Source organism: Dipodomys merriami, unplaced genomic scaffold (genome assembly GCF_024711535.1).
Source record: "Dipodomys merriami isolate MVZ:Mamm:240054 unplaced genomic scaffold, mDipMer1.0.p SCAF_615, whole genome shotgun sequence".
NCBI classification, from domain to species: domain Eukaryota; kingdom Metazoa; phylum Chordata; class Mammalia; order Rodentia; family Heteromyidae; genus Dipodomys; species Dipodomys merriami.
Window position 1 is genome coordinate 502,066 of NW_027206197.1, and position 13,133 is coordinate 515,198.

The 13,133-nt window shown below is 43.1% G+C and overlaps 1 pseudogene; it reads left to right on the top strand.

Annotated features, from left to right (window-relative positions):
- The first annotated feature begins 1,751 nt into the window (after nt 1-1,751).
- On the top strand, nt 1,752-2,154 carry LOC138814835 (histone H2A.Z pseudogene; annotated as a pseudogene).
- Nucleotides 2,155-13,133: the final 10,979 nt, after the last annotated feature.

Here is a 13,133-nt window from a genome sequence, read left to right on the forward strand (position 1 = left end):
TATCCTATGTAATAAATGAAGTAAATATTGTATGTATAATAACAGTCAATAAAATAAATGGTAAATAAATGTATAAACCAAAAAATTAAATGAATAACTACACTAAGCGCAATATGAAGTCAACATACAGGGCTCGATCTCAGGGCCTCAAAACTGCCTGGCAGCTGCACTGGCTAGCGGCTGCTGTGCTGGCTGTTACCCATTCATGAACTGAGCCTTCTAGGCCCTGAGTTTAGATCCCAGCACTGCCAAAAATGTAATCTTGGAGTGAGAAGCCGAGCGTGACACATTTTCCTTTTTTTGAAAGTTCTTGGTGACAGGTAGAATGTATAAATTGTGTGAAAATCTATATGCTATGTAATAGGATGTCATGAAGGTAATAAATGTCATAGGTGAAATAATTGTCAACACAATAAATGAAAAACAGATTGCATTAGTTGTGAATCATGCTGGGATAAAATTAGACGCAATAATTATAGGACTTGGATTAAGTTGATTAATATTTTATTGAGCATTAACAGAATAAAAATTACATGGAGACATAATTAAATACCTAATAACTGGTAGTAACGCACGATGCATAATTTAATTTGTCTCATTCTATAAAATATATAATTATACGTATGTATGTACATATATGAAAAAAATAACAGGATATTGAGTAATTATTAATTAATGCTTTATTAATTGTTCAGCTGGGACACGTCATTAAATGGAGACATTATTGAATACCTAATAATTGGTAGTAATATTATCTATAATTCAATAATATACAGACATCTCTCATTTTGGTATATAATATTTGTATAAGGAAGCTCTATCTATTTATACTTCGTTTATTCCTGGGGCTCGGTGGTTGAGTGCTTGCCTAGTTAGCACAAAGCATTGGGTTGGATTCCTCAGTGCCACATAAACAGAAAATCGAGAAGTTCTGCTGTTTTTCAATCGAGTGCTAGCCTGGAGCACCAACGCTTAGGGACATTTCTAACTCCTTACTCAAGGCCCAGTACTGCTGCCAAAAACAAGGTAGAATGTTCTAACTGCAATAAGGACAGGATTTCAAGTACATCATCACAGAGCAAACTAGGAGTCTGGTGCTGACAGCTGCCACCTAACCTGACTTAGCCAGATGTAAAGCACTGCAACCCAGCTGCACGGAACCAGACCCTGCTGGCTGGCTTAACCCCATCTTCCTAGCTGTTTGGTGGCTTTAAAACCCAGCCTTGGTAGGAAGTCTGTGAGACTCTTCGATATGTGGCTCCTAGTGGTAGAGCTCTAGCCCTGAGCAAATGTTATTAGAACAGTATGCACATGCTTTGAGTTCAAGCCCCATGGCTAACACCCCTCAAAAAAACACCCTTCTAAACCATTAGATGTGATCTTGTGTGGTTTGTGAATGGTGATACTGATGAAACCATCCTAATTCTATCAACAATTTGTGGAATAGAGCTATGTGCTGAGCCCTTCACAGGGTGTTCTGTTCTGAGTCTTGCACAAGGTGCTATGTGCTGAGTCCTTTACAGGGTGCAGTGCGCTGAGTCCTGCATTTGGTGCTGTGTGCTGAGTCATGCAAAGAGTGTCATGTGCTGTGTCCTTCACAGCACTGGTCTATGTAAGAACTCCAAAACTGAGATGATTTTGCAGACAAAAAATGTGAAAAATGAGTTTGAATCACTGTGCGACGACGGAGTAGGTGTCCGAGGCCTCGCCATGCCTCCGAATACCCTTTTCGCTGCCTTGCTTGCGTGAGCTTCAGCAGAATTCGAGATGGCTGGTGGTAAGGCTGGGAAGGACTCCAGAAAGACCAAGACAAAGGTGGTTTTCTGCTCGCAGAGAGCCGGCTTGCAGTTCCCAGTTGGCCGAATTCATCGACATCTGAATTCTAGGACAACCAGCCACGTAAGTGTGGGAGCGACCATCGCTATGTACAGCACAGCCATCCTGGAGTACCTCACTGCGGAGGAACTTGAGTTGGTAGGAAATGCATCAAAAGATTTAAAGGTAAAGCTTATTACCTCTTGTCACTTGCAACTTGTTATTCGTGGAGATGAAGAATTGGACTCTCTCATCAAGGCTACCATTGCTGGTAGTGGTGTCATCCCCCACATCCACAAGTCTCTTATTGGGAAGAAAGGACAACAGAAGACTCTCTAAAGGATGCCTGGTTTCCTTGTTATCTCAGGACTCTAAATACTCTTAACAGCTGTCCAGTGTTGGTGAATCCAGTGGACTGTATCTCTGTGAAAAAACACAATTCTGCCTCTTTGTAATTCTATTTGAGCAGGTTGAAAGTTTAATTATCTTTCCAACCAACCAAATTTCTGCATTCGAGTCTTAACCATATTTAAGTGTTACTGTGGCTTCAAAGAAGCTATTGACTCTGAAGTAGTGGGTTTTGATTAACTTTTTAAAAAACTGTTTGGATTTTAATTGTGATGCAGAAGTTATAGTAACAACATTTGGTTTTGAACAGACATTATTTCCACTGCAGTGGATAAGCTCAATAAAGGTCATATCCCAAAAAAATGTGAAAAATGTGAAAAATGTGAAAAATGTGATATATATATATATATATATATAATGGAATTCTATGACATTGCCCATTTGTTAGGATATGGAAAGATTTCGAAAAAATTATATTAAGTGAAGTAAGACAAGCCCAGAGAAACATAGGTCCCATGGTTTCCCTTATTTGCAATAACTAGTATATGCCTGAGACAAGCAGAAAATGTCAGATACGTTGGTGTTAGGTAAAATGAACCCCAACATAAGGATTCACATGTTTTTTTTTTAATGGAATTGTTTCTAACATATTTATAAGATGATTTATTTGTTGCTTTGTAGTTTTCTCCTCCACAGTATAACCCCTGTTTTCACTGTTTTTGATGTTGGTATAATTTGTGGAAGGGAAGGGATAAAGCAAATCTTTTAAATAAGGATACAGGTGGACCCATTGCCACAATGAGATGTACAATTCATTATGTCTAAAAACGAACTTTACAACTTTGGTGGGGGGGAGGAAGGAGAAAGGATGGGAAGAGGAAACAAAGGAGGAGGCAACAATGATTGACAAGAAATGTACTCAATACTTTGCCGATGTAAATGTAACGCCTCTGTATGGTATTTTCACAATAAAGAAAAGAAGTTTGATTTAATAAAAAAGAATATTGAGGCTCATATGTGTCCCCATGGCAGGGACAAAAATGTGTATTACTGAAGACTAGTGAGTTCTCTCATGCAGAAAATTTTGTTCTGTTTTTTTCTCAGTTATGAACCTTGAAATCGGGGCCTAGGCACTGACACTTACCTCTGGGTTTATGGATAGCCCTCCACCACGTGGAGACAAGGATCCCCTTCCAGCAGAGTGCCACAGTCTAGGGGTCTATAGCTGAGGTCTGTCATGCTGCCTTTTCAGGAAGCTGAGACCTGAGGATCTGGGTTCCAAAATATCCCAGACACAAGAGGTCCCATGAGACTATTATCTGCAATTGTCCACTAAGAAACGTGAAGTGGAAGCTTGGTGCTTGTGTCTCATGCCTGTCATCCTAGCTACTCAGGAGGATGAGATCTGAGGATCATGGTTCAAAGCAAGTCTGGGCAGGAAAGTCCTTGAGACACTTAACTCCAATGAACCACCAAGAACCAGAAGTGGTGCTGTGGCTAAAGTTGTAGAGCACAAGACTAGAGCTGAAGAGCTCAGGGACAGCACCAAGGTCCAGAATTTAACTGCTACAGCAGACAACAACAACAACAAGAAAAAGACAGAAACAAACTAACAAACCTGAAGTAGAGGGCTGGGAATGTGCCCGAGGGGTAGAGTGCTTTGAATGTATGAAGACCTGGGCTTGATTTCTTAGTGCCACATCAATAGAAAAAAGCCTGAAGTGGCTTTGTGGCTCAAGTGGGTGAGAGAGATCCTTGTACAAGAGAAATTAGTACACTGCTCAGGTCCTGAGTTCAATCTCCAAGACTAGTGTATGCATACACACACACACACACACACACACACACACACACACACACACACAGACACACACAGACACACACACACACACACACACACACACACACACACACACACACACACACAGACCAGAAGTGAAGCTATGACATCAAATAGTAGAGCACTGGGCTTCTGCACTGAGCTCATGTTCAGCCCCCAGGCCCTGTGTTCAACCCCAAAACCTACCCACCCAGGGTCCAACTAGGAGAGGTCAAATCATTCAAACCCTGATGAGCTTCACCAGGCCTAGACAGGAAGCCTTGTGATATCAGACATGTGCTTGGATTTCCCAAGCTTCCAGAAACCTAGGAGAGGCATCATAGGCCCATCATCGCCAGCAATGAAACATTTCATTAGGTTCAGTGCCCTAGTTGTCTGCCACAAGGACTCCTGAATTATATTAGCACTCTATCTGAACACCGGAATATAGTTTCACAAAGGCATGATAAGTGCAGGGAACTTGGCCTGCCAAGGGAGGTGGCACAAATGAAGTTTTGCTGTCAAATAGAGCACTGGGGAAAGAGATATCTTGGGGTACAAAGAGGCCTTTTTCTACTGACCTTAAGAACCTGCCCAAATTCATCCTCACTAATTGACCCAGATGGGGTTGCTTGTTACACAGCTGTACAGGAGTGAGGCCTTTAGTCTGCCTGTCCAGACAATGAGAGAGACTTCTTCCAAAAGGCCTGGGATGCAGAGAAAACCTCAGGCTACACTGGGCACAGTGAGGGGAGCCCCAGAACATGCAATGTCTTGAAAGCCCTCTCTGTACTATGAAATCATTGTATTGAAAACAAATTTCCTAGTTCATTGCCATTCATCATAGCTACTCTAGAGATTAACCTATATGAATACATCCATCCATACACAAAGACATGGACCTACACGGTCTTTTTTTGGGGGGTGGGGGCAGGTCCTGGGGTTGGACGTTAACCCAAGCCATTGTCTCTGAGCTCCTTTTGCTCAGATGTAGCCCACTAAAATTGAGTCAGAGCCCCAGTTCTGGGTTTTTCTCTAATCTCATAGATAAAACAGTATCATGAACTTTCCTACACTGGCTGGATTCAAACTAAGATTCTGTACAACTTAGACTCCTAAGGAGCTGGGAATACAGTCAGCAGCCACTGGCACCTGCCTTTCTTCTTCATTTTTCACTCTGGACAACTGACTTCTTAACAGGGTTATTCCAATGGTTTTAAGTTATAAGTAAACTACCCAATGTTCTTTACAGCTGCTTTCTCTGAGAATGATTTTCTCTCCTCATCTTCCCCTCTGGTCACAGGTTTAAAGACAAAAGTGAGAAATAAGTGTCCTAGGATTTGGAAGTAAATGTCTATAGGACATGCCAGTTCTGTCACTTAGTGTTGAGCTGCAGTGAATTTACTGTCTCAGGACGAGAGGACTGAAAGCTGCAGCGATCCTCATACTGTCTGCATTGCTCCTTTTGTCTACATAATGACCTAATAAGTATGACTGTTTTGTGTCTACAACATTAAGTATTTAGAACACATGAGAAGCATCTTCCTGTTTCTGTTTTTCTCTAGTATCTCTCGAGATTTAGACTAAAAGTTTGTGTGAAGCAGTGCCTCAGTGAATCCCTAAAGAAACCCTTTTAAATCCTCCTCAGGAAATCGCCGTTCAAATCCAGCATGAGCAGGAAAGTCTGTGAGCTTCTTATCTCCAATAAACCACCGGAAAACCAGAAGAGGAGCAGTGACCCAGAGGGTAGAGCTCTATCTTTGAGAGAAAGCTGAGCAGGAGATACATGCCTGACCAAGTAGGAAAGCCTGGGAGGCGCTTATGTCCAATTATCCACCAGAAGACTGGAAGTGGAGCTGTGCCAGTGGTAAAGCCTCAGCCTTGAGTAAAACAACAAAGGAAGGCATAGGGCCCAGAGTTTAAGCTCTGGGATGACCACAACAAAAATTCAAAAAGAAAAGGCCAAGTTATGTATCAGTGCCTTACCGTCTTATGTGTGTATTACCTAACTGAGTGCGAACAGACCATATGCAATGCTTCTTTTACTTACTGATTTATTTTTCAGATATGCTCATTGCACTACTGCATCATTCTCTTCATTTCAGGCCCATCGCTTTTCTTTTCCAGGGTTCCACTCCTGCATCCTTACATGATGCACACTTAAGCTCTCATCAGCCTTTATTTATATTTCATTACGAGGCCAATGTAGGAACAGTCACAAATCAGCCAGGGGAAGAGAAGTCAGGGTTCATAATTTTAACAGGTATTCAGAAAAATAAAGTTAGGGATGAAAAATGGGAGCCTACTTATGTAAAAACAACCATTAAAGAAAAGATGAGGGTGCTGGGAATATGGATTAGTGAGAGAGTGTTTGCCTAGCATGCAAGAAGCCCTGGGTTTGATTCTTCAGTAGAACTTACACAGCAAAAGCCAGATTTGGTGCTGTGACTCAAGTAGCAGATTGCTAAAGACAGTGCTCAGGCCTTGTGTTCAGCCCAAGGCAAAGAGATACCAGAAAGGTAGGTAGGTAGGTAGGGAGAGACAGAGACAGAAAGAGAGAGAGAGAGAGAGAGAGAGAGAGAGAGAGAGAGAGAGAGAGAGAGAGAGAGAGAGAGAGAGAGAGAGAGAGAGAGAGAGAGAGAGAGAGAGAGAGAGAGAGAGAGAGAGAGATGAATCTGGTCTTAGATATAAGTAGGAAAGAAGGGAACACTTCCCAATCAGGAGGCCTTTTGCAGTGTGCCAGGACACCAGCATTGCCTTCACATCACCACAGGGCAGGAAAACTGTCTCTCTCCCACTTCTCAGGCAGTGGAGGGCCCCAGAGGCAAGAGGGCAGAGTCAGGTTCTAACTAAGCACTTGGAGGCAGAAGAGAAAGGTCTCTGCCTCTCTTTGGACTGGGGATTTACATTAATGATGTGGAGAATGAAGGAAGTAGAATGGACTGGCAGAGGTAGAAGGGCCTTCACATCTGACAGATGGAGAGTAAAGAATCTACTCCCTAAGACCAAAGAGCAGGGTTTTCTACTCTGTTCCTCCCCTCTCCTCCACTGAACTGGCTCTCTATTGGTAATCTAAAGATAGCCTGAGGCTCCCTTCACCTGAGGGAGGAAGGATAATTAGTCATTGTTTGAAGAGGCTGAGAAAAGCCTGACCATGGTGTAACTCTAACAAATGTTTCAGGTTTTCTCCCCAATGCTGGCTGTGCCTGGAATGAATGAAGTGGTTTTGTAGCTCACTTCCTTGTTGAGTGTTTACATTCTGCCTCCTAATCCTGCAGGCCTAGGTCTCTGCATCTAGCCTGGTTTTTTGAAACTGTTTTCTGTCCTTCAAATACAGAGTTACATTGGAATTCTTCCTGCTAACAGGGCTAGGTCTTGGATCCTGAGAACTTCTTTATACCCAGGGGTGGGTCAATGATGTTTCTTTCCTGCTTCTATAGCTTGAGAACTGTAAGAACATTTAGAGTGCAAGTAACTTCTCAACACCAAGCGAAACCCAGGAAGTTCTTGAACATGTGACCTTTCAGAAGCCCACTGGAGGACACATGAGTGGCTAGGCAGATGGATCTGCTACACTTGAATCTTGAACTCAGCCTCCTCTCCTAGTCCATGTCCTTCTTTACTGCTTGTCCTGCTAGATCTTCAGGAGCTTCCAAGATAGAAATAGATTGATCAAACCCAAAGGGAGTTACTGCCTTTTTTCCTTCTTTTTCTGTCCTTTGCTTTAAATGTTTTGCAGGTCTTTGGGCTTGAATTGGGATCTAGGCTCTGTTCCTGGGCTCCTTTGAGTCAAGGCTAGCGCTCTACCACGAGTCCCTTTCTGCTTTGTCCGTGGTGAAGTGGAGCATCATAGACTTTCCTGCCCTGGCTGGCTTCACCCTGTGATCCTCAGACCTCAGCCTCCTAATGTAGGATGACGATTATGAGCTTTCTGGTGCTCTGCTAGGTTCAGAACTGTAATGACATTGAAAATACAAGTCAACTGCTCATCACAAAGGGATTGGGGAGCATATTAAGCCTTTCAACATTGGACCTTTCAGAACCCTGTAGCACACAAGGTTATAATGCTAGAGTCAGGCTGGGCTTATGGATCTTCTATACTTGAACATTGAGCTCTGACTTTAATTCTGGTGTACACCAGTGTTCATTTTCCAGAAAATGTTCTCATAATTAACAAATAGGAAAAGTACTTTGATTAATCCCACTTTTTTCCCCGTTGTGTATCTTGAACTCAAGCCTGGGCACTATCCCTAAACCCTTCAGCTCAAGGTGAACACTCTACCACTTGAGCCACAGCGCTATGTGGGGTCTTTTGGTGGTTCATTGGAGATAAGATTATAACAGGCTTTCCTTGCCTAGGCTGTCTTTGAACTGTGGTCTTGAGATCTCAGCCTCCTGAGAAGCTAGGGTTCTCTATGTGAGCCACAGCAACTGGCTTATTGTTTTTGCCAGTTCTGGGGCTTGAATGTAGGGCCTGGGTACTGTTTTGGAGCTTCTTTTTCTCAAGGCCAGCACTCTACCACCTGAGCCATTCCACAGCTTCTGGCTTTTTCGGAGTATGTGGCACTGAGGATTCAAACCCTGCATTCATGCATGCTGAGCAAGCTCTGTACCTCTAAGCCACATTCCCAGCTTCACGCTTAGTATTTTATCCCTCAACTTGCCTATCTTCAAGAAAAGGCCTCTGAGTATAAAACATCTAAATAAATCCCTATAGGAAGTTGTCCAAAGATGAATAAGGCAAAGCTGATACTTGGGATAGAATCTAAACACGTGATGACTGTAACAAATGCCTCCGTTTAATTATGAATCATGTGGTCTGGGAAGGTGGATCAGTGGTAGAGTCCTTGCCTTGCATGCATGAGGCCCTGCGTTCAATTCCCGAGCACCACATAAGCAGAAAAGGTCGTAAGTGGCATTGGGCCCAAGGGGTAGAGCACTGACCTTGAGCTGCAGAGCTGAGGGACAGTGCGCAGGCCCTGAGTTCAAGCCCCATGATGGAAAAAATCAGCATAATTATGTATCATGTTTCCACACTTAATAAATTATTAATGAAAAATGATTCAATGTCCTAAATTTTGTGTATAATTTTATAATAGATGTTCAAAATGTAATAAATATTATGTGTTTAATAATATTAAATACATTAAACAATGTCTAAATGAATTAAATAAAAATAAAATAAAAATCAATGACAATAATCATAAAATGTAATAAACATACATATGTAAGTATGTATCATATATTACACATGTATATAAATAATTTTTCATTGCAGGGCCTTACTGCAGGCCCCTGAGAACTCTAGCCTGAATATCTTTTCCTCAAGGATAGTGAACTTTGCCTTTACCCATGGTGCAAAAGAGTTAACTGGAATGTGAGATCAGATCCCAGAATGGCAGAAATACTGGCCACATTTCCAAGACAGTGACATTTTTTTAAATGAAAGCAGTTAGCTTTATTCATTTCCATACTGAACATTTTTACAAAAAGCAGTGTAGAATTTTGTACAACTATTCAGACATCTTTCCCTTACCCCCAAAGTGCTTCTCTGAGCACGGCATTGTTTATTTTTGTATTATGTTTATTGCAAAAATGATGTACAGGGGGTTACAGTTACATGAGCAAGATAATGAGTACATTTCCTATTAAGCATTGTTGCCTCCTCCTTTGTTTCCCCCCTACTATCTCTTCCCTCCCATCTCCACAACTAACTTCCCCTGCCAAGATCAGTGACTTAATTTTTGCTTTGGCTTGGAATGGGGTTTGAATTCAACTACTGGCAACTCTGCACCTTCCCTCACATTGGTATGGTTTTACCAAGACCCTGAGTTCAAATCCCAGGTTAGGAAATATAACTGGCAGAAAATCCAAACCCGGGAGGCTTATTTTTTTTTATTTAGTTAATTAATTAATTAATTTATTTCTTCTTCTTTTTTGCCAACACGGGGCTTGAACTCAGATCATGGCAACACTGCCTAAGCTTTGATATCCCTTGGCTGGGCTGCAGCCTCTGGACCCATAGCCCATCTGGGATCCCAGGCCAAGAGGGCTTGCAGGAAGAAAAAAAAAAACTGGGACATCACAAAAAATAGTGAATTGCAGAGGGCTGAGGGGTTTATAATTTTTTTTCTTTGCAGGGTGACTATCCTGGTTCTGAATGACACCTGCAAAGTGGACCTGACCTGCCATTGCTGAAGCCTGGCAGGCTATCAGAGCAACCATAGATCCACCTGTCAAAATAGGCCCCAGGTACAGATGCCAGCACTCCCAAACAATGAATCATGGAATAAAAAGCTGATTTTGACAGGTTTTCCTTTTCTGTGAAAGTCCTGGGTGTCAGCTATGAAGTGGAATACATATGCAGACCTATATCCTATGTAATCAATGTTTTCTGTGTCAAAATAGTCAATAAAATAAATGGTCAACACAAGAAAAAAAAAGAATAACTATACTGAGTGTAATATAGAGTGAACATATGCATATGAATATAAATTGTATACTTAAAATGTACATGAATAGGATTTTTTTAGTGCTGGGGATCCAATTCAGGCCTAAGGAAGAGACTTGAATTTCTTTACTTCAAGGAGGTGAGCTTCCCCTTCCCACACAGTGCAACAGTTACCCAGACAATGAGTTCAAATCCCAATCCTGGCAGAAAAAATTGCATTTTATGCTATGTGATGTCCAATACTTAGTTATTTTATTCTGCCTCCATTTAATGAATGTGATTGTTTAAATGCTTAATGATGCATTAACTAAAATTGATGAGTGTCCTAGGATATAATTGTGTACAATTTGATCCTAGAATCATTCAAGAACTACTTATTCAATCTTGACATTGATCACATTCTATTGATAATTATATGGATAAGAATGAGTTTCTTAGGTTCTCCTGCCATTTGGAGGTGGCAGGACCAGGATTCCAACTGTGGGCTCCAGCTCCCACCACTTCAACCCGAGGATAGGGAACTCACAGGTCTGTGCCAGAACATCAGCAAGACCAATGATTAGGCAGGCACCAGTGTCTCTCAGCAGACCAACAAACTCTGGAGAGGCACCGCTTTGAATCTGTGTGTGTGTCTGTGTGTCTGTGTGTGTTCATGAGAGAGAGAGAGAGAGAGAGAGAGAGAGAGAGAGAGAGGGGGGGGGGGGAGGGAGAGAGAGGAGAGAGAGAGATATCATCTTCCTCCTTGTACAGCCTGACTCTGCTCAGGTGAGTGATCATTTAGAAAATTGCAGGTGCTGCATGGACTAGTGTTCTGTCACTGGTCTGGATTTGTGGTGTGTGTGTGTGTGTGTGTGTGTGTGTGTGTGTGTGTGTGTGTGTGTGTGTGTGTGTGTGTGTGTGTGTTTGCATGTGTGTGTGTGTGTGTGTGTGTCTCTGTGTGTCTGTGTAGAAGTGGGTTGTAATAAGGAGGTTGGGTCATTTGGTAACTTCTGCCTGCTATATTTGGGGGATGCATGGGTTTTGTGGCTGAGGTCTGGGGGCCTGGATGTGTGAGGCACTTGAAGGGGACTCAGCACTGTTAAATTACAAGATCAAGGGACATGTGTGCCCTGGAGCTGTCTACTCCTTTGGGCCTGATTGGTGGTAGTGGGAGCTTGGGAGGATCTCGGAGTGGGACACGCAGGGGTTGGCTTCCCAGGGGGCCAGAGAGCATTGACAGCACTTAGTAAGGATGTGAGCCCTTCTAGTATGGAGTGCACCAGCATAGGCCTGACTCCAGGTTTTCTCATCATGACGTCTGATGGGTGAGTCCAAACCTATTTTAAATCTTGTGCTGTGATCTTCAGATCTCAGCCTCCTGAGTAGCTAGGATTATACGCATGAGCCTCTGGCACCAGGACTCTGGTTCTTTTTGGTGTATTAGAGTTTAAATTCAAGGCCTTCAGCTTGCCAGTCAGGTCTTCTACCATGCAGACCAAGCCCTTCTGTCTTGGGCATTTCCAAGATAGAGACTCAATACGTGCTCAGGCTGGGCTGGATCATGGCCCTCATATCTGTGACAAGCATGAGCCACCAGTTTGGATGGTAGACATATAGCACCATGCTCAGTCATCGGTTTAGATGATTGCCCCAAACTCTTAGTCTACAGCAGCTGTAGAAATCTGGGTGGGCCTCCACCATTGTACCACAGTCTTCTCCCAGGAGAGTTGTGAGGAAACAAGGGATCAATACAGGGGGATCTATAAAGCAGGTCCAGGCACAGAGGGAGTGGCTGTCAGATAAGGTTCTTGGCAATTCTGTGAGCATATGTCAAGAAGATAACCTGGAAAGGGCTCAGATGGGGCCTGTTATTAGTCGTGTGACATGTATGGGATTATGAAACAAACATGGTTCTCTTTCTTCCTTACCCTATTCCCACAAGGAAGGGGATCCTTCAATGTGTTCAGTTTTGTAGCTGGGGAAAGTGAGGCACGGAGAAGCCAGATGACCAACTCATGACCTCCAGTTGAGAGGAAGCTCAGCCTGACTTCTCTGCCATGGTCCCTAGGAGAATGTGTGGTATTCAGTCCACTTCTTGTGGTGGGAAGTCCACTTCTTGTCAGTCATGGGGCCTGAACTCTGGGCCTGGATGCTGTCCTGGAGCTCCTCAGCTCAAGACTAGTGCTCTACCACTTAAGCCACAGTGCCACTTCCAGTTTTCTTGTGGTTCTTTGGAGATAAGAGTCTCATGGACGTTCCTGCCGGTGCTGGCTATGAACCATATTCATCATATCTCTGCCTCTTGTTTAGTTAGGATTATAATCCTGAGCCACCGGCACCCTGCTTAATTGTAATTTTGACTCTCTCTCTCTCTCTCTCTCTCTCTCTCTCTCTCTCTCTCTCTCTCTCTCTCTCTCTCTCTCTCTCTCTCTCTCTCCCTCTCTCTCTCTCTCTCTCTGTCTCTCTGTCTCTCTGTCTCTCTCTCTCTCTCTCTCTCTCTCTCTCTCTCTCTCTCTCTCAGGAACTCGTTGAATGGCTGCTGGAAGAGGTGACCCGGTGTCCCCATGTGGTTGGAACCCAAGGTGGCCCTCTCATTCTTGAGGTGTGCTGTGGGTTCGGAAATGTCTTGCTCAGCCTGTTGAAACAGCCCCATGAGGTAAACCCCTCTGTGCTCTGCCTAGACCATGACAGTTATTCATTGTCCATTCAGCCTTATTGGAC